General features: G+C 35.9%; 1 protein-coding gene and 1 pseudogene across 1 annotated transcript in view; one reads left to right on the forward strand and one right to left on the reverse strand.

Annotated features, from left to right (window-relative positions):
* NEK7 (NIMA related kinase 7) overlaps positions 1–20,265 on the reverse strand; it is a 153,250-nt gene that overhangs the window by 110,791 nt on the left and 22,194 nt on the right. The gene's annotated exons all lie outside the window — the stretch shown is intronic.
* On the forward strand, positions 2,652–3,060 carry LOC101175820 (annotated as a pseudogene).

Consider the following 20,265-nt stretch of genomic DNA (forward strand, 5'->3'; position numbering starts at 1 on the left):
TGGTATACAATTAGAAAAAAAAGCAAGCTGGCCAAGAAATTGGATATGGAAACCAAAATAAGGAGAACAACAGAAATAGGCCCATATATGAACCAGATTTTAGAATAATCAGAAACTAAAATAGTTATGATTAATATGCTCTATAAATTAGATGAAAATAGAGATTTTCTCAGAAATCTGAAATCTATAAAAGAAACGAATGCACTTGAATCCGTTTTTGAATCTTCTCTGGAGATGGTGGTACCATTTAAAGCCTCAACAAGTTTTCATACACATATTTGGTATACAATTAGAAAAAAAAGCAAGCTGGCCAAGAAATTGGATACGGAAACCAAAATAAGCAGGAGAACAACAGAAATAGGCCCATATATGAACAGTTGGAACAATAGAAAACAAATAAGATGACAGATTTAAATCTAAATGTATTAGTATGACACTGAATGAACAAAAAGCTCCAATTGAAAAACAAAAATTATCCAACTAACTTTTTTTTTAATTCTAAGTTGCTTGTAAGACATGTCTTACATATCAGAACATAAAAACATTTTTTTGAAAGATGAAAAAGAAACATTATGTGGACACTGGCCAAAAGAAGGATGCTACTTTGGTGCTTTCTTTTTTCTTTTCTTTTCTTTTTTCTTTTTTTTTTTGGAGATGGGGTCTTGCTCAAAAACGAATCCACAAAACAATAAAAGTCCTAATCAAATATTGGTTTTAATAGGTCAAAGATGCATTGAAATCTCTAGAGTGTTCACTAATGGAATGAATGAATGCACAAAGAGCAGGGTAATGGGGCAAGAGGTAGCAAAAAATTTAAGTAATCTTAAAGGAGAGCAAGAAAGGAGGCAAAATAGGACAAAGAGCAGTTGGAACAATAGAAAACAAATAAGATGACAGATTTAAATCTAAATGTATTAGTATGACACTGAATGAACAAAAAGCTCCAATTAAAAAACAAAAATTATCCAACTAACTTTTTTTTTAATTCTAAGTTGCTTGTAAGACATGTCTTACATATCAGAACATAAAAACACTTTTTTGAAAGATGAAAAAGAAACACTATGTGGACACTGGCCAAAAGAAGGCTGGTGTAACTATATTTATATTAGACAAAGTAGCTTTTAAGACCAAAATAATTAGAAATAAAGAGGAACATTTCATAAAAATAATAGATACACATCAGCAAGACGTAACAATCCCACATTTGAATAACACAGCCAGAATATACAAAGCAAAAACGAATATTACTAAAAGGGGATAAAAACAATTCCAGCAGCAAACAGAACAAGCAATATAAAAAAAAAGTATAGTATAGAGAAAGGAGTTAAACCACACAATTAACTAATTAATAAAATGTGTGCACTAGAAAACAAAGAAAATCTGAAAATCAGTATCTAAGCTTCTGCAGTGGATACCACGGTGTGCTGTGCAGATCACCCTCCAGGACTAAGATATTCATTCCCCAAGCTGCAGGGAGTGATGGCTCACACCTATGTCTCTCTCTAAGCAGCTGCATCCAATGACTGGTCAAGGTGACTGAACAAAGGTCTACACCACTTCCTGAAGGGCTATTCTAGCTGCAGAATGCCCCCAGGGGACTGGCTGCAACCTCTACTGCAACCATATTGCAGTTCAGGTTCTTCTATCCAGTCTTGCTTCCTTCATGGTGCTCTTCCCAAAAGCATTATACAATAAACACCATATATGCAGATCTCCATCTCAGAATCTGCTTCCTGGAGAATTCAGCTAAATGGCAGCTGCTATTAAAGTGGACCAGAAAGCAGACTCAAGCATGGGAATTTGCAGCTCCATCACTGGTTGGCAATGAGGAGTCCCATTACTGATGGTAGGTGGAAGTATGGATAGCCCCTCGCATAAGCAGTAGTGCAATTATTAACACTTTCACCAACCACAAAGTGGGACAGGATACCAACTGAAGGAAATTTATTGGGAGGTGAAATATCTCAGGCATCTGAAAGGCTGACAGAAGTAGTAATTATAAGGACTACAGAATCATCTTTTGCTGGGGGCTACCAATAAATTGTGGGGAGAGGGAATTAAAAACTGAGAATCATTTGAGGTGACATGTGAAAGGTTAAAAAGCCTCTGTGGAGAACGGAAAGAGATTCTCATCTTCCTCACAGTTAGAAAACAGAAAGAGCTGAGCATCAGGCCAAGGATTTAATTATCAGGTCAACAAACTGCCAAAAAACCCTGAATACCTAACATTGAATACTCAATCCTGGCAAATCTGCTATTCCAAGCACAGGATCCTGTCTGGGAAGAACCAAGACTGAGACTTTACACAGGGACATGTGGGTCGACAGACTTGAAAATCTTGAAACCCCAGATCACCTTAAACTCTCTGGGCCTGCAGAAGAAGCCCACTCCTCCTTCACCTGAAGACAATACAGACGCTTCTACCTCATAGGATACACAGGCCCCATCAGGATTTATCACCTCCTGGCCACCGGACTAGTAACCAGGATCAAGGGAAGGAAGCCCAAGGAAAGCTTCCACAGTGCTCGTAATGTCCTACATTTTCACCTAGTGTGTGGTCACATGGGGGGTTCCCTTCTAAAAATGTATTGAGCTGAAAAGAATGCATCGAGCCCAGGCGGTGGTGGAAAGGCTGGAGGACACACCTAAACATGTGGAATCCCAATGCCGGGCAGCCAGGGCCAAATCCATATCCCCCCAACACAGGGTACCCTGGAGGTTCCAATCCTGCCCACCCACCACCTATCAATCCACCCTTTCTCCAAGGCCCCTTTCTTCCTCTCCCAGGGCAATCCAGCTTTCCCCCCAGGTGGGCCCCCTCATCCTGTGCCACAGCCAGGGTATCCAGGATGCCAATCCTCAGGTCCCTACCCTCCTCCATACCCACCGCCTGCCCCTGGGATGCCTCCTGTGAATCCCTTGGCTCCTGGCATGTTCAGACTAGGAGTGATAGTGGACAAGAAGATGCAGAAGAAAATGAAGAAAGCTCATAAAAAGATGAACAAACACCAGAAGCATGGCAAGCATTCCTCCTTCTCTTCCATCAGTGACTCTGACTGAATACAGGCCCTGGACCTTTCCCTCAAGTCTCGCCAGTTCTGTTCTCCCATCGAGCTTCGGATGGCATATTGTACCAGGGGAAAGTAGCCCTTGTGTTCCCCACCCCTACCCCCACCTGAGCCTAACCCTGCTGTTCAGCCCTGCATGGCTAGGGAAAATGGGAAGAGGATTGCCATGGCATGACCATCTTCTTGCTGCTTGGATAGATCATATAGCTAATGAGTTTAGCAGGGGAGCCATTTTTTGAAGATGATGAACTAAATGTTGAAAACAAGTTTGAAAAAAATTGCTGAGCTGTACACTTCAATATGTAATGTACTATTTGTTTGTTGCACTTCGATAAAAAATTTCTTAAAAAAAGCAATTATATCCAATCTACATTTTCAAAGAAAAGTGCTTTATTAAGAAACTTCACAGTATCTTATCATATTGGTATTCACATACATTAATTCTCTCTCTTTATCACTGTGTCTACATAGTAGGCAAAGACCACACCAGTCAAAAACTATTCTTTATTAGAAATGTTAACTGTCAAGAAACTAATGAAACTTCAATATTATACAGTAAGTGACTAATAAAAATAGAAATTTATATTTCTACATAGCTTGAACACTAAAGTAGATACCATTTATATACTACTATGTGCCAAGTACCAGGCCAAGTACCTTATATACCTCATAAAATTCTCATAATAATCTTCCTGTATTAATTCACCAAATACATCTGTCAGGCCTTGTGTTAGATGCTAGAGATTCAGTAGTACACAAAAAGTCCAAGTCCCACCCCCAGTGGTTCTATTACTATACCCAAGAGAAAAGTGAGGCTTATTCAGGTTACCAGTGGCACTCATGGTCACTGTGGCAGACTCTGTAGACTGACCAACCCCACGTCCATTCCCAAACTCTTCCTTGCATGCCTCTACCTCAGACACTAAAAAGCTAATTACTCATTTGCCAGCCAGTCTTTCACCTTGACTTAACCACATAACCTAGATTTGGCCAAAGACGTAAGCAAAATTATCTTGTCCTGATAAAAGCTGCCTTTGCCCTTCCCTCCTTTCTCCCAGCCCACCATGTGGATATGATGCCTCAAGCTAAAGCAGCCAGGTTTTTTTTTAAGAGAAAAAGGTCAAAGAATCACAGAGATTCCAGCCCTGGCATCACTGAACATTACTATAATTACTGTCACTGAAAAAGATTTCTCATTATGTGAGAAAAATAAACCCCTTTGTAGTTTTGCCACTGTTATCCATTCCTAACAGATACATCACACAGCTAGCAAGTGGGGAACCAAGATTTAAACTTAAATCCAGCTCTCAACAAAGCATCAAACTGGGTCACTTTTCTATGAACATTTACTCCAAACTGTAAATAATATATTTTCCACAAATAAGTGCTTATTCCAAAGCCAGACAGATAATTTACAGAAACATCAAGAAGTCACCTGAGAACTCTGTTCTCCTGCATCTTTCACTTGGTTGCTGCACTAAATAAGCTTGTGATAACCCTTTCCTGACTTTTAAATACAGCTTTGTAGACATTGGTCTATAAGCAATAATGCCCTTTGAGCTTCTCAGAAGCATTAAGCTTTAGAATTAATAACATTAAACTTTCCAATTTTCCTAGAATATAGTAATGAATAACAGTCTGACTCACTTTCAATTAATAAATTATTAACTTTATCTTAATCGTCATACTAAGACCAAAATCTGAGAAGAAAAATGTCTTCTGGTAGCAGGAACAATAACAGATGATATATTTATAGATAACCTTTTATTAAAAGAAATATCTCAGACCACTGGAAGAAAATTACTTATCTTCCTTAAATATAGATTAATAAATGTCTTCTATTAAATTATAATTAATATAAATCATAATACATTTAAAATAGTAGTGCATATTCGGGTTAAATTTCTTTTTGAGATGGAGTCTCACTCACCAAGGCTGGAGTGCAGTGGTGCAATCTCAGCTCACTGCAACTTCCGCCTCCAGGGTTCAAGCGATTCTCCTGCCTCAGCCTCCCAAGTAGCTGGCATTACAGATGTGCACCACCACACCTGGCTAATTTTTGTATATTTGTTTTAGTAGAGATGGGGTTTCACCATGTTGGCCAGGCTGGTCTCGAACTCCTGACCTCAGGTGATCTGGACACCTTGGCCTCCCAAAGTGCTGGGATTACAGGCATGAGCCACCACACCTGGCCCATATTCAGGTTAAATTTCAAAGACAAATTAAAATTTGATTTAAAAAGTCAATCTTTGCTCTCTATTTACATTAAACAGTTCAAGGCAATGGGGGATATATGGTTAAATGGGTATTTTCTAGAATCCTCTAGAATGAGCTTCCATAATACATTCCTTTTAAATCATGTGTACATGACAAAACAGTATGTATACTCTTGTGGAGAGTCAAGGGTTGATTCCACAAATGCATTTAAAATGTTTCAGCTGTGCTAGGCCCTAGGAGAAGGTGACAACTCCCTGTTTTTTTTTTAGTCTACTGAAAGGTACTTACATGTCAGTTATTGTAAATATATGCTCAAGTGCCCTAGCAATTCAGAATTTTTTTTAATAAAATAGAAATACAGATGGTGACAAGCCAGAGAAGCTTCCCACTAAACCTTCCCAAAAAAAACTCCTTTTGTCTTCCCCCTTCTTCCAACTACTCTCCACTGTCAATATCAAATATCAGTATCTTCGTCTCACACCAGTCAAAGTGGCTATTATCAAAAAGTCAAAAGGCTATTATTAAAAAGTCAAAAAATAACAGGTGCTGGCAAGGTTGTGGAGAAAAAGGAACACTTATACATTGTTGGTGGAAGTGTAAATTAGTTCAACAACTGTGGAAAACAGTGTGGCAATTCCTCAAACCTAAAAACAAAACTACCATTCAACCCAGCAATCCCATTACTGGTTATATGCCCAAAGGAATATAAACTGTTCTATCATAAAGACACATGCACCTGTATGTTCACTGCAGCACTATTCACAACAGCAAAGACATAGAATCAGCCTAAATGGCCATTATTGGTAGACTGGATAAAGAAAATGTGGTACATATACACCATGGAATACCATGCAGTCATAAAAAAGAACGAGATTATGTCCTCTGTGGGAATATGGATGGAGTTGGAGGCCACTGACCTTAGAAAACTGATTCAGGAACAGAAAACCAAATACCACATGTTCTCCCCTATAAGTGGGACCTAAATGATGAGAACACATGGACACATATAGGGAAAAAACAGACACTGGGGCCTGTTGGAGGGTGAAGGGTGGGAGGAGGGAGAAAATCAGAAAAAATAACTAATGGGTACTAGGCTTAATACCCAGGTGACAAAATAATGTATACAACAAACACCCATGAAATAAGTTTACCTATATAAGAAACCTGCCATGTGCCCCGAACTTAAAAAAAAAAAAAAGAAAAAGAAAATGCAAAAAGCTAGAAATTCCAGAAGACAAAAAAAATTAAATTTAACTTAAAAATAAAAAATAGAGTCTTCATCTCAAGTTTAACCTCTCTCCTAAACATCTCCATCCGGATTTCCAATAAAGTTCATAAAACTCAGTATCCAAAAGTGATTTTGTATTCTGAGACTTTGCTGAAGTTGCTTATCAGCTTAAGAAGCTGTTGGGCTGAGACTATGGGGTTTTCTAGATATAGAATCATGTCACCTGCAAACAAAGATAATTTGACTTCCTCTCTTCCTATGTGAATACCCTTTATTTCCTTCTCTTGCCTGATTGCCCTGGCCAGAACTTCCAATACTATGTTGAATAGGAGTGGTGAGAGAGGGCTTCCTTGCCTTGTGTCAGTTTTCCAGGGGAATGCTTCAGCTTTTGCCCATTCAATATGATATTGGCTGTCATATATGGCTTATTTGTCCTATATGGCTCTTATTTTGAGGTATGTTCCTTCAATACCTAGCTGATTGAGAGTTTTTAACATGAAGGGATATTGAATTTTATCAAAGGCCTTTTCTGCATCTATTTTAATCATGTGGTTTTTGTCTTTAGTTCTGTTTATGTGATAGGTTACATTTATTGATTTACATATGTTGAACCAATCTTGCATCCCAGGGATGAAGCCAGCTTGATCATCATGGATAAGCTTTTTGATGTGCTGCTGGATTCGGTTTGCCAGTATTTCACTGAGGATTTTTGCATTGATGTTCATTGGGCATATTGGCCTGAAGTTTTCTTTTTTTGTTGTATTTATGCCAGGTTTTGGTATCTGGATGACGCTGGCCTCGTAAAATGAGTTAGGGAAGAGTCCCTCCTTTTCAACTGTTTGGAATAGTTTCAGTAGAAATGGTACCAGCTCCTTTTTGTACTTCTCATAGATTTCCGCTGTGTATCTGTCTGGTCCTGGGCTTTTTTTGGTTAGTAGGCTATTTATATTACTGCCTCAATTTCAGAACTCGTTATTGATCTATTTAGGGATTAACTGCTTCCTGGTTCAGTCTTGGGAGGGTGTGTGCATCCAGCAACTTACCCATTTCTTCTAGATTTTCTAGTTTATGGGCATAGAGGTGTTTACAGTATTCTCTGATGGTTGTTTGTATTTCTGTGGGGTCAGCGGTGATATTCCCCTTATTATTTCTGATTGTGTCTATTTGATTCTTCTCTCTTTTCTTCTTTATTAGTTTAGCTACCGGTCTATTTTATTAGTTTTTTCAAAAAAAAAAAAAAAAAAAAAAAAAACAGCTCCTGGATTCATTGATTTTTTGAGGGGTTTTTCATGTCTCTGTCTCCTTCAGTTCTGTTCTGATCTTGGTTATTTCTTGTCTTCTGCTAGCTTTGGGGTTTGTTTGCTCTTGGTTATCTAGTTCTCTTAGTTGTGATGTTAGGTTGTCAGTTTGAGATCTTTCTAGCTTTTTGATGTGGGCACTTATTGCTATAAATTTCATTCTTAATACTGCTTTAGCTGAGTCCCAGAGATTCTCGCATGTTGTCTCTGTTCTCATTAGTTTCAAAGAACTTCTTTATTTCTGCCTTAATTTCATTATTTACCCAGGAGTCATTCAGGAGCAGGCTGTTCAATTTCCATGTAGTTGTGGTTTTGAGTGTGTTTCTTAATCTTGAATTCTAATTTGACTGGACTGTGATCTAAGAGACTGTTTATTATGATTTCAGTTCTTTTGCATTTGCTGAGAAGTACTACACCTCTTCCCCTCAAATTGCCTCCAACTATTTCCACTTCAGCTGGTAAATACCACCATCTACCTGGTCCCTACCAAAGAAACCTTGGAGTAATCTTTCATTCAACCCTATCTCACCCATATCTAATCAATTTCCACATCACACCAATAAATTAAAAAGCAAACAGCAGAAATAGAGAAAATAGAAAACAAAGACAGATTCAACAAAACCAAAAGCTGGTTCTTTAAAAAAAAATTAACAAAAATAGACAAATCTATGGTGAGACTGATCGATTAAAAAAAGAGAAAGCAAAAATAAATAAAAAATTACGGAGGAGCATAACTACAAATCCAGCCAAATAAGAAATGTGGGGGGAAGAAAGGAAGAATATAAAAAAATAAATTTTACATCAGTAAATCTGAAAACATAGATAAAATGAACAACTTCCTGGAAAAAGTATGTATGTGTATTTGTACGTATAAAAAATTAATTCTAAAATATGAAAAAAGGGGGCCAGAAATAGCCAAGAAATTTTTGAAAACCCTTACCAAGGTAAAGGCCCTTTCCTAAATAGAGATCCAAGCTTATTGAAAGTGCAATTGAAGCAGGAAAAGACAGGGAGAACACCGGAACTACTATGCAGGAAAAATCTTTGAGACAACTGGCATTACAAGCAAGGGGATGAAGTATAGACTATTCAATCAATGGTATCAGGATAGCTGGTTATCAATTATTTTGAATCAATAAATACATACACACATGTATACACACAGAAACAAAGGATTACCACCTTGTACTATACAGAGCAGATTAAAGAACTAAATATGAAAAGTAGAACTTTACAACTTTTTGAAGAAAATAGACAAGTATTTCTTCACAACATCTAGGTAAAGAAAAATACACTTCAGGACAAGTATTACAAACTATAAAAAAAAGACTAGCAAATTCAATTACATTAAAATTAGAAACATCTGTACATCAAGAGAGGTAATTTAAAACGTACAAAGAAAAGTCACAGATCAATAAAAAGAATATGTACAATGCATACAACTAACTTAGAATTCATATCTAGGATTTATGAAAAAAATCAATACGCTAAAGTCAACCTAATTTTTTTTAATTGACAAAAGACATTAACAAATAATTGGTAGAAGAGCATATGAAAATATTCTCAATCTCATCACAAATCAGGGAGATGCAAATTAAACAACAGCATACCACTTCATACTCATCAGATGGGCTAAAAAAATTAAATTCTGTCAAAATAAAACAAGGATATGGAACAGCTAGAACTCACATATACTACAGGCAGAAATATTTGAAGAACAACGTCCCTACAACCCACCAATTCTTCTCCTAGTATATACTCCAAAAAAACTCTAACATGTGCACAAAGACACACAGAAATGTTCAAGACAGCACAGTTTGTAATAGCCACATAGTGAAGAGAGCATTTCACTTCTGCCAGGACCCAGCGGGATTAAAGGCCTAGGACCCCTTGATGTGTTAGTTTCCCTGTTTGATCTACTGAGTTAGAAAAAAAATATTTTGTAAACTTAAGTGTTGATGTTACTACTTGTTTCAAAACACTCTAAAAAATATGTAAATGATATGAATACATCAAAGTATGAAATAAAAGCAAACGCACTAAACAAAATACTATATAAAACTCATGACCACCTCTTTACTGTTTATCTAATAGGAAGCATAGCAAAATCCTTCTACTGGTCTAGAAAAGCTAAGATTCTAATAAGATTATAACAAATTCCATTTGTTGGAAATAAAACAAAAAAAATTATCATCCTTCTCTTCCAGGGCCACTCTCCTAATAACGGTAGAAATAAAAAAGAAACAAACCATTCCTAGGAAAAGGTACTAAATTTCTCAATTTGTAATTCCATTAACAATTACTTAATTACAGATACATTTGAATTTATAAGAATGCAAAAAAATGATCTAGGACCAGAATGAGTCACAGATTTTTAAATTCAGAGTTACAAGGGACTGTAGAGAGTATCCTCTAAATACACAGAGAAGCATGTCTTCTCTACAATATCTGATTAATTCTATTCAATTTTATTTAGTAAAACTGTATTTTTATTCTAGAAGTCCATAAAACAGTATACTCTAAATAAATATTCATTTTATTAAAGCTTAAGTCATCCAAAAGCATTAAAGAAAAATACCGGCATAAAAATTCCACCTCTCTGCCAGTTTAGGTTGGTTTACTTGTTGTGTGAGAAAATATCAGGGGTACAGATTTAAGAAGATGGAGGCATGCTGAAATTTAGAGGAGTCTCTAAAAGTCTGTTGTTTGTTGCAACTGACTGAAAACTGACAACTTGTTCCCAGATGAATGCTTTAATATGCACTAAATGACAAGTTTGCACAGTGGATTTTGATGGCAACTCTGATAGTGTTAGGGAGATAAAATGGGGTATTTTTTATACATCTTCAAGAACAGAAAACTTAATGTTGCAGTAATATTTTCATTAAAATACTCCTGTTTCATGTGTTTCAAATAAAATGCAAGCATTTTTCAAAATAAAATTACTCAAAGTATAGGAAATAATTATTCGAGATGTTGCATTCTTAACATTTGCCTATATGGCAATACAAATTAAACAATTAAGTAGCCAGAAAATAATGACCCTTGTCTCTTTTTAAAAATATCATTGAAACCTGGAGATAAGTTTAACTTTTTAATCAATTAATACACAAATTCTTTATTCACATCCAACAGCTTCTTGAGATTAAATGCTGTTTTGATTCATAATGATTACAATTTATAGGTTTTTAAAGTTTATCACTTGAGCTTGGTAGCTATTCTGAGTTTAGTACTAAAAATAAAGCAGCCCCAGAAGGAATGAATAAAATAACTTTAAGCTGTTTGTCCCAAAAGAACAAATACTTTGAAAACATATTCTAAAACATAAAATTTGCCTTCATCTTAAAAGCCCTTAACATTATTAATCCAGATGTTTAATGAGGCCTGTAAGTGGGTCATGACATATTTGTTCAACCCAGGCCAAAAATTTGTATACAAATTGTTCCTTAGAATTTTCAACCAAAAGTTATAAATACCAAAAGAAGGATTAATAATGGAAAGTCTGACCTAACACTAGACTGACTACTATGATCTTCTACTTAGTAGTATCCTACTGCTTACTGTTCATACCACTCAAGAGTTAGAATGAATCTTTAGTTCTTTTAACTCGAAAGATGCAAATAAATATCAACTTTTTCTCTCAATTGTGCTTTAAATATAACTTACCAAATTGTAAGATGTCAGTTCATACAACCAGGGACTTATGACATGAATATTAAACAAAAATAACAACGTTTTTAAAAAATCCTTTCAAATAGCATTCTTTTCTACTTTCTTTTCCTATATGACACTAATACCAGTAAAATCTTAATTCAGACTTATATTCAAAATACGTAACATGCCACACATAAACTGAACTAAATTTTAACACCAATGTATTTCCTAAGCAAACTGTTAACTTAGGATTTTGAAGTTTCAAGAGAGTAACAATTTTACTGAAATATTCAGATATGTAAATATTATCCATAACCTACAAATCATCACCTTCTACTCATTCAAGCGCACTTGATTTAGGATAGTAAAAGAAAACATATGAGGTTCAGTGCCTGGTTGCACAACTTTCACATATAATCTGCCACGTGCCACTTACCCTCTCTGAGCATCAGTTTTCTTTTCTGCAAAATGGAGATGATCAACTTTCCTGGCCTACTTCACCAAGTAGTCAGGATGACTTCACGACATAAATTATACAAGTGTTTTATTAACTCTGAAAGCAGAACTCAAATATAGTATTACTATGCACATTATTTGAAAAAATACCTATTCTTATAATATTTTAGGTGTTTCATATTGATAATAATATATCAGGAAAGCCAAGTGTTTGCAGCACAGCCTCAAGAAGCAGACAAAACTACAAGGTCTAAGTATCTTCTGTCCCTGAGCCATTTCTATATAGCTAGTGGCACGGGTCAAGGTAACTACAGGGACTTCAGTACAACTGCTCACTCCCTGCCAATGGTGTCAGGCTTGCCTGCTAGCTGCTACAAAAAGTACTGAGCCCTTAGCACTGGGCTCCTCAGCTGCCACACAACTCATGCAAGCATAACCACCATGAAGGGCCATCATTTCTCTCCACTGAACTTATAGGCAAGAAAACTGGTACTACTATGCTGATACTCCTGCTGTTTGCTGTGCTTTAAAAAACTGTCTTGCTTTCATCACTAAGTCTTATCTACTTTTATCACCTATGAAGTTGTGGTAAGCCAATCAGCTTACTTAGTCATTTCCTCTAAAACTGTGTTACTCCTTGCATTCTCTATGAAATCCAGGTTCTCACCTAAACAAAACAAAACAAAAGGTAGAGCGAGCAGTGTGCTGAGATAGACAATGACTTTTTGTAAAGCCAAAAGTCAATGTGACTATGACTATTAAAACAAGGATTCCCTAAGCAAACACAGATGGAATCAGCACCCAAAAAATTGGCGCCAGAAATTGAGCTATGGGAGCCCTGAAGCAGGTAGCTGGTTGAAAGCAAAGCAGTCTGATTAAAACCAAAAGTGCCTCTATAGAGCCAGATTCCTCCATGGAAATCAATCCCCCTCTACTAGAGGAACTAAGAAGCTGAGTGGCAACCTTAGAATAAATTACTCCTTCATTGCCTCCATTACATAACCTTGTACCTTTGTACCCTGATTTGCTATCCTTTAAAGATAAAGGGACCAGAGATGCAGCCAAAGTCTTTCCACCCACGGGGAAGACTTCAGGAAGAAAGGTCAAGGTGGGCAATCCAAACTTGTATAGTTCTTTTAGATACTGACACTAACAAGAGCTGGCAGCCTCCAGTGGATTCTCACCAACTGAATTCAGTTGTTGTCCCTGTTGCTCTGGGTGTTCTAGACATTGTGACCATGACTGAATCAACTGCACAAACTAATGACACCTGGTATGCCACCTTGGATATTGCTACTGTCTCTTTCTCAATCCCTTGGGTACCAGAAAATTAAGATCAGTTTATCTTCAGGTTCCAAAACAGATTTACTGAGCAGCCATGGGAGTACCTGAATTCTGCTGTTTGCATCAATGCTGAGATGTGAAACAAGCCTTTCTCCCTTGGCAATGGCTTTGGAAGAGATGCTGACTCACATGAGGGCCCAGGGGTGGTTCATTAATCCTGATGAGATATAGAGACTAGCCATCCGAGTCAAATTCTCAGGAGCAATGCTGACTGCCCTGAGACAATAAAGGAAAAATTACTTACCCTGCAGCCCCCACCTACCAAAAGGGAAGCCTGGCACATAATTGGACTGTTCAGGTATTGAAGACAACATGTGCCTCATCTAGGCTAAACTACCCAGAGGACACGCAGACTTCTCGTTCCACATAGCACAGCAAGTACTTTTCCCTGACAGTGGAATTCATACCATAGAGCAAATGGCCAGAAATCTATCCTTAACTTTAGTTACCACAGTCAATGGGGCTGTGCAAACTCTGGAAAATCAGCAGGTCAGCTTAAAACTCCTTTGCACAAGTCATAATGCATAACATACTGGCCTAAACTACCAGCTGGCTGATCAAGATATGTATGAATTAATACCACTGCTCAGATGGAACAATCTATACTTCCCATAAGGAAGGGGGCTAAATGATTATCTGAAATAATATCTACTAGTACTCTCTGGGACTTTACTCAATTTGTTGAGTCCAGAATCCTCGGGTACATGGTTGACGTGAATACCGCGGTTGGCCTCATTCTGTTGATAACTGTCCTCATCAAGTGCTGTATGAGATAAACTGAATGAATTTTTCCTCAGCTCCTGACAGCATATCTAATTTGAACTGCTGATGGGGTGGTATACTCACAGGAAAATTTGAGTTCAACCAAGAATGTGTATGGGCAAAGGTTGGACTGTCGGGAAAGACTGTCTGTCATGGGCCCCAAACATCCTTGTACATCCTTACCAAGTATGCCAAACAACAAATGCACCAGCCATCCTCTATCTTTGAGCTACTTCTGTAGCTAGTTATGTAGGCAATCCAGTAGGTCAAAGAACTGCAAAGTAGGTCTCAGCATTCCTTGCCAGCCTATATGATAACTGGCAAATAACAAAACAAAACAAAAACTTGCTCTTTCACTCTTTACACAATATCCTGGCCTTTGAAACCTTTAAAGGAAATTCTAAACGTAAAGGGAAGTTCAATAAATCTAAATATTTATTTTAATGGTTTCAATATTATATTTTTGCCACACATCACATACAACCGATATGCCTTAACATCACTTGAATTCACTGCTAAACAGAAAATAAGTAAGCAGAAATATTTCAGTAGCTAAAGAAATAATTTCAAATACATCCTTTCACAAGTAAAAATAATTTCTGTTAATCATTTTACTGTTCTAAACATATTTGCCATAAGTTAAGTAATATGACCATTAGAAAGGTGATCTGCTAACATAAATCTTCCAGCTAGTTAAGGGCTGTAGCATAGCTCCTTCGAGATAAGATTATCTTCTAGATCCAAGACTATGTGTATGAGTTTTAGCAAAAAAAAAAGATGATTTATAGATTTTCATTTTCACTTTTAATATTTCAGAACGTGCCTACTGGTACAAACTGAAATAAAAATGACAACTAATCTGGAAGACAACCAGCAACCAATCACCAATCAAACTGAAAAAATAATGCCTTCTCTGCCCCATTTCCTATTCTTTCAATTTTAATAAAATCATAGCTCTCAGTACTCCTTGCCATCCTGGTACTCAGCACTCCTTGCCCCAATTTTAATAAAATCGAGAGAAGAGAAAATGGGGCAGAGAGGACATTCCAGGCAGCATTACCTATAGATAAGAGGTACTGTTTGGTCCTCACACTCATAAAGCTTACATTTCATGGATGGTCAGAGGTGGCTGGCAACTTTCAATATGTCAAAATAAGGTGTTTCTTAAATTTCTAATTTTTAAAATATTAGAACACTGTAACTTAAATTAGGTATCTAGTTCTACAAGTCAGAGTAAGACTTTCATAGATCTACCAATAAAGCTCTACTGAGGCATTTTAGACATAATTCACTTGCTCCCTGCTAGAGGAATATAAAGTTAAATATATATATATTTCTTATGCAATTTCACAAATTTGGACAACACACAAAAGAAGACGCCAATCATTGAAAACACTTCTTTAAAAATGCAAATATCTGCCAGAAAATCTGGCTTATCTCAACTGATGGACACTATTTATGAAGAACAAAGTTCAAACACAGAATCACTAAGCAAAAAGCTTCTCTTCTGACCAAAAAAAAACCCAAAAAATAGAGAACATTGACTACTATGTAAAAGAAGTGCCTCAGAAAGGAAAAGCAGATATCTATAATAATGTGTCCAGTATCTATATTAGATGCTTGCTTGTATACTAAAAACAACAGTAAGACACTGTTTTTACTGTAAGTTTTCCTAGTACCTTTCAAAACTGTCTTGCCACAAGACTCCCAAAATCACCACTATCTTTCTATTTTGGTTAAAAATATTTTGTTGGGGATCCCAAGGGAAGAAAATGACTTGAAGCCAGAAGTGCAACAGCAGCCTGGGCAACATAGCGAGACCTTGTCTCTACTAAATAAATAAATAAATAAATAAATAAATAAATAAATAAATTTCAGTTAGCCAGGCATAGCGGTATGCAACTTTGGTCCCAGCTACTTGGGAGGCCGAAGCAAGAGGATCACTTTAGCCCTGGAGTTCGAAGCTGCAGTGAGTCATAATGGCACCACTGCACTCCAGCCTGGGAAACACAGCAAGATCCCATCTTAAAAATATATATATTGTGATTTCATTAATGGAAGTAAGGGTAATCTTGCTGTTACTATTGTTGTCATGGTTGTTGCATTGTGTGCGTGTGTGTTTCGATGTTGGTAAACATGCCTTAAACACAAATCAATTTCATTTAAGAATTATTAAATCAAACATCAGTCATAAATCCCCTAGATCTTTGAATGATCTGGAAAAATGAAGCAGTTATATGAATATGTAAGCAGTTTGACTATTTAAAATTAAAAATATATTCTAAATTTTCCAACAACAGTCATGTAAAATTTGTCTGTCAAACAGATTGACAGGAAGTCAAGCTAATCAACTGAAGAGATAATATTTAGAACTGTAAATCTACTCCTTCAAGAAAAATCACAGAGTCATAAACCAATTGTTACAAAGGATTCTTGTGTCTGAATAAGTGAAACATTCCATACATTTATTTATAATGTGTTTGTCATTTGTGAAAATTGCCCAGTGAATAAAGTCAAATCCTTGCATACTACGAGGGTACCTAATATGGTGTGAAAAATTACTGTTTTCACACTATACAGCAGTAATAACAAAACATTCTTCAAAAATTCTAAAATCTGGCATGTACAAATCTCATTATAAAATCATTTTAAAGAAAGCTGTTGTTAAATAAACATCCAACTATTAAATGGACCAGATACCACCAACATACATAATGTTCAAGTAAGCCCAGGGTAGGCACCTACATTCCAAGATTTCCCCTTACAATATTTGTTAGGATAAAACGGAATAAAGGAAAGAAAAAAATTGTTTTTACATTTTCTTCACCTGTTTCTTGAACCACTTCAGAATTATGAATGACATTAGACAATTAAAAATGTCTCCTAGAGTCACATGCTATATTTATCACCACTGTGTTTCCAATGCTCAGAACACCATAGGCACATAGCAGGCACGCAAATATTTGCTGAATGAATGAAAATATAATGCCTGCTTAACCCTGTTTCATCTTGATAAACTTAAAAAACATTGGTAAAAAACTGCCTCTAAATGCTAATTTAGGGTCCAAAAAAAAGCAGCAGAAATTTGAACATTTGTTGTATCAACTGACTAACACACATGTTTAGGACATTATTAACTAAAATGTTTATTTACTGTAAGTCAGAAACATTTCAAAGTATATTTAGAGGGCCAGCATGCATAATACTCAACTGGCTGCAATTAAATTAAATCATCCTAGAACACCTCTTTCATTGTATCTTTCACTGTATCATTCTTTTTAAAAAAACATTTCTGATGATTCTTCACAATCTTTACAATAAATTCCTTAGCCTGGAATTACAGGCCCCTATCTATTCAATGGAAATTTACTAAACTCCTTCTTTGAACCAGGCAGGTACTCAGAATGGTTCCATTAAAGAGCTCATAGCCTAGTGAAGTAGTAGTATTCTGAAACATCTTCCAGAGACATCACCACATGAAAAATCAAGAAAAATCTGAAGTTTCAGGCTACCAATGTAACCTCTAAAGACGGGTTTTCCAGATGGGAGTTATAGGGTTGATCTTTCATTTCACAAATACCACCATTTTGGCAGCTATAAAGAGAATGAATCAGAACCTCATGCCCCACTTATTTCTGCCAAACTGGCCCATTTTTGAGGTTCAGAAATCCTATTATAATTTCACCTACCACAATGGCCTCCTCTCAAAGCCCAGCACAAATCCCTATGCTTCCATGAGGTCTCATTTAAACCAAAGGAGACATCCCCTTCCTGTAGAAGGCCTATAGTATGGTATACTCTTGTGGAACTAAGGGCCTTTCTGATATTGTTAATGACTACTATCAATCGGGATTATAAAGTCCTTAACAACAAAGTCTGTAGTAGATTCCTCTGAATCTCCCATTATATCCAACAGTTTTTTTTCCCATAATAAGCCTTCTCAGAGTACAACAAATAACTGTAATCAGTTGTACTATATTTTACTGAGCCATTAAAGTATGTAAAAATTATAAGTAGATGGTTAGCACGTAATAAAACAAAGAACAAAGAGTTTGAAAGTAACAGTTTCTAAAATCCGGAATACAGAAGTAATGTTTCCAAAAAATAATTCCAAAATCCCTGCATTTGTTTTCCAGATTAATTACTTTTAATACATGTAGAAATCAATGGCCACAGGCCTGGCAGCAAGAATACAAACCAGAAAACCAACCCCAGGTCGTGAACCATAATCATGGTTTTGGGCTATAACAGGAAAGCTCAGTCTCTCTCTCTCACATGCGCACACACATAAACACACTTTTATTCACATCCATTCTCCCTGTCTCCAGTTCAAGGCCTAAGAGATTAAAACACCCTTGTCCATTTAGACACAGAAGCCAAAATAGGTCGACCTACTTAATATTTAATATATGATCTAAATGAAAGAGACAAATCAAGAATGGTGAAAACATTATTAATGTATGTGCAAGAACACCTTTCTAACTGAAAGCTGACCATCATTATCCACATCTCTAATTCTTCTTGGATTTACCATCTTGAAGTAAAAAATATTCATTACAGCCAACTATTGAGAAGTTGATTATTCTGATGCCCTGCTCTTCACTTCTACCTGTTGCCTACCTTTTTTATTATTTCACTCTTTATTTCCATCAACAGAGGTAAACCTGAAAATATTTACCCATATTTGAACATATCAAGTATATAAAGCCATTTTAAAATTATATATATATCACTTTTTTCTATTAAAACAAGAAAAAACAGAATCCTAACAAATGAAATCATTTCATTAACTGACAAAGTTTAATGAAGTCTCTCCTTCAATTCAACCACTTACCCTCACATGTCATTTTTAAAGAACTGACTTGCTTTACTCTGTCAAATGTTAACAAAATACATTTTAAATTGTCTTCATAGATTAATCCATCATCCAGTGAAATTTTTCAAATAATCATTTCTTCAGTAATGGCACTACATGACATCTAAAAGTCATACAACACTACAAGTTTAGAAGTTTATTTTTTTGTTGTTTACTTCAGTAATCTTATCATGTTATTGAGGAGATTCTCACAAACATAAATAACATGGGGGGAAAAGCACTGGAATATGATACAGAGGATAAAAGTCTTAACCCACTTTACCAATAACTTTCTGTGTAATGTGTAATCAATCTCTGAGTCTTAGTTACTTCAAATACTAAGTGAAGGTGTTAGATTCCATGATAGATACTCAGTCTCAAAAGTTCACTCAATTCTAATGTCTTGTGAAATAAATAATCAAGTCATGCTGTATACATTGAGAGTTTACTGACAGGAACTTTGGGACACTATGGATTAGTTACCTCCCAGAGCAGAGCCTCACTAGTAATGCATGATTAACTCCTAAGACACCCTTACTGAAGAATCTTCATGGAAGAGGGCACTATTGGAAAGCAGTCAATGATCAATTAACTTGAAATCAAAAATACCAAGAAGTTTTTATCTGCTTAGAGTGACATTTCAAGTATATGGTTGACCTAACAAAAAAACTAAGATAATGCTTAGTTTGCTGGATTTCTTGTTGCTGTTTTTCTGAACTATTTAAAGATGATGCTATGGTCTAAGAGTCCAATTTATAATTAGTTATCTCATCAAAGTAGCATGGTGATTATCATGTGTTTAAAGTTAATAGGGAAACTATAGAAAATGGGTGACCTTCTTGGTTTGATAACTTGTCCTATTTTGACCTTTTCCATATAGATATCTCTCTTACACTAGAAAGTAAGTCAATCATATTATGAATGTATATTTAAGGCATCATTTTATAAAGCATTTTATAGACAGTTTTTCCTATTAGAAATCAACATTAAAAAATGTGTGAACTATAAGCCCATTACTTATTCACCCTTTTATTTTTAGTAAATGACTATATGAACATAATTTATTTTAAGGCTGTGAATTTGTTTTCTCAAAGTAAAAATTAAATGTCCTCTTACTGAAAATATTCCACATGTGTTCTCATTGCAATTCTCCCACAAGCAAAAGCAACACATCATTGGACTACCTCCCTAAAAGATTATGATAATTATCAAAAATTAGTACAAGGTCAAAATTATCAGCAAGAAAATGCTGTACCCAAAGGGGAAAAATGTGTTAAATAACAACAACAAAAATTATGAATTCTAGCCCTGTCTCTATCACCACCAAGCAAATGCAAGCTTCTCAATGCCCTTCCTATACCATCTGTCAAGTGAGGAAAAGCC

The sequence above is a fragment of the Nomascus leucogenys genome, chromosome 9 (genome assembly GCF_006542625.1).
Source record: "Nomascus leucogenys isolate Asia chromosome 9, Asia_NLE_v1, whole genome shotgun sequence".
Taxonomy (NCBI): Eukaryota; Metazoa; Chordata; class Mammalia; order Primates; family Hylobatidae; genus Nomascus; species Nomascus leucogenys.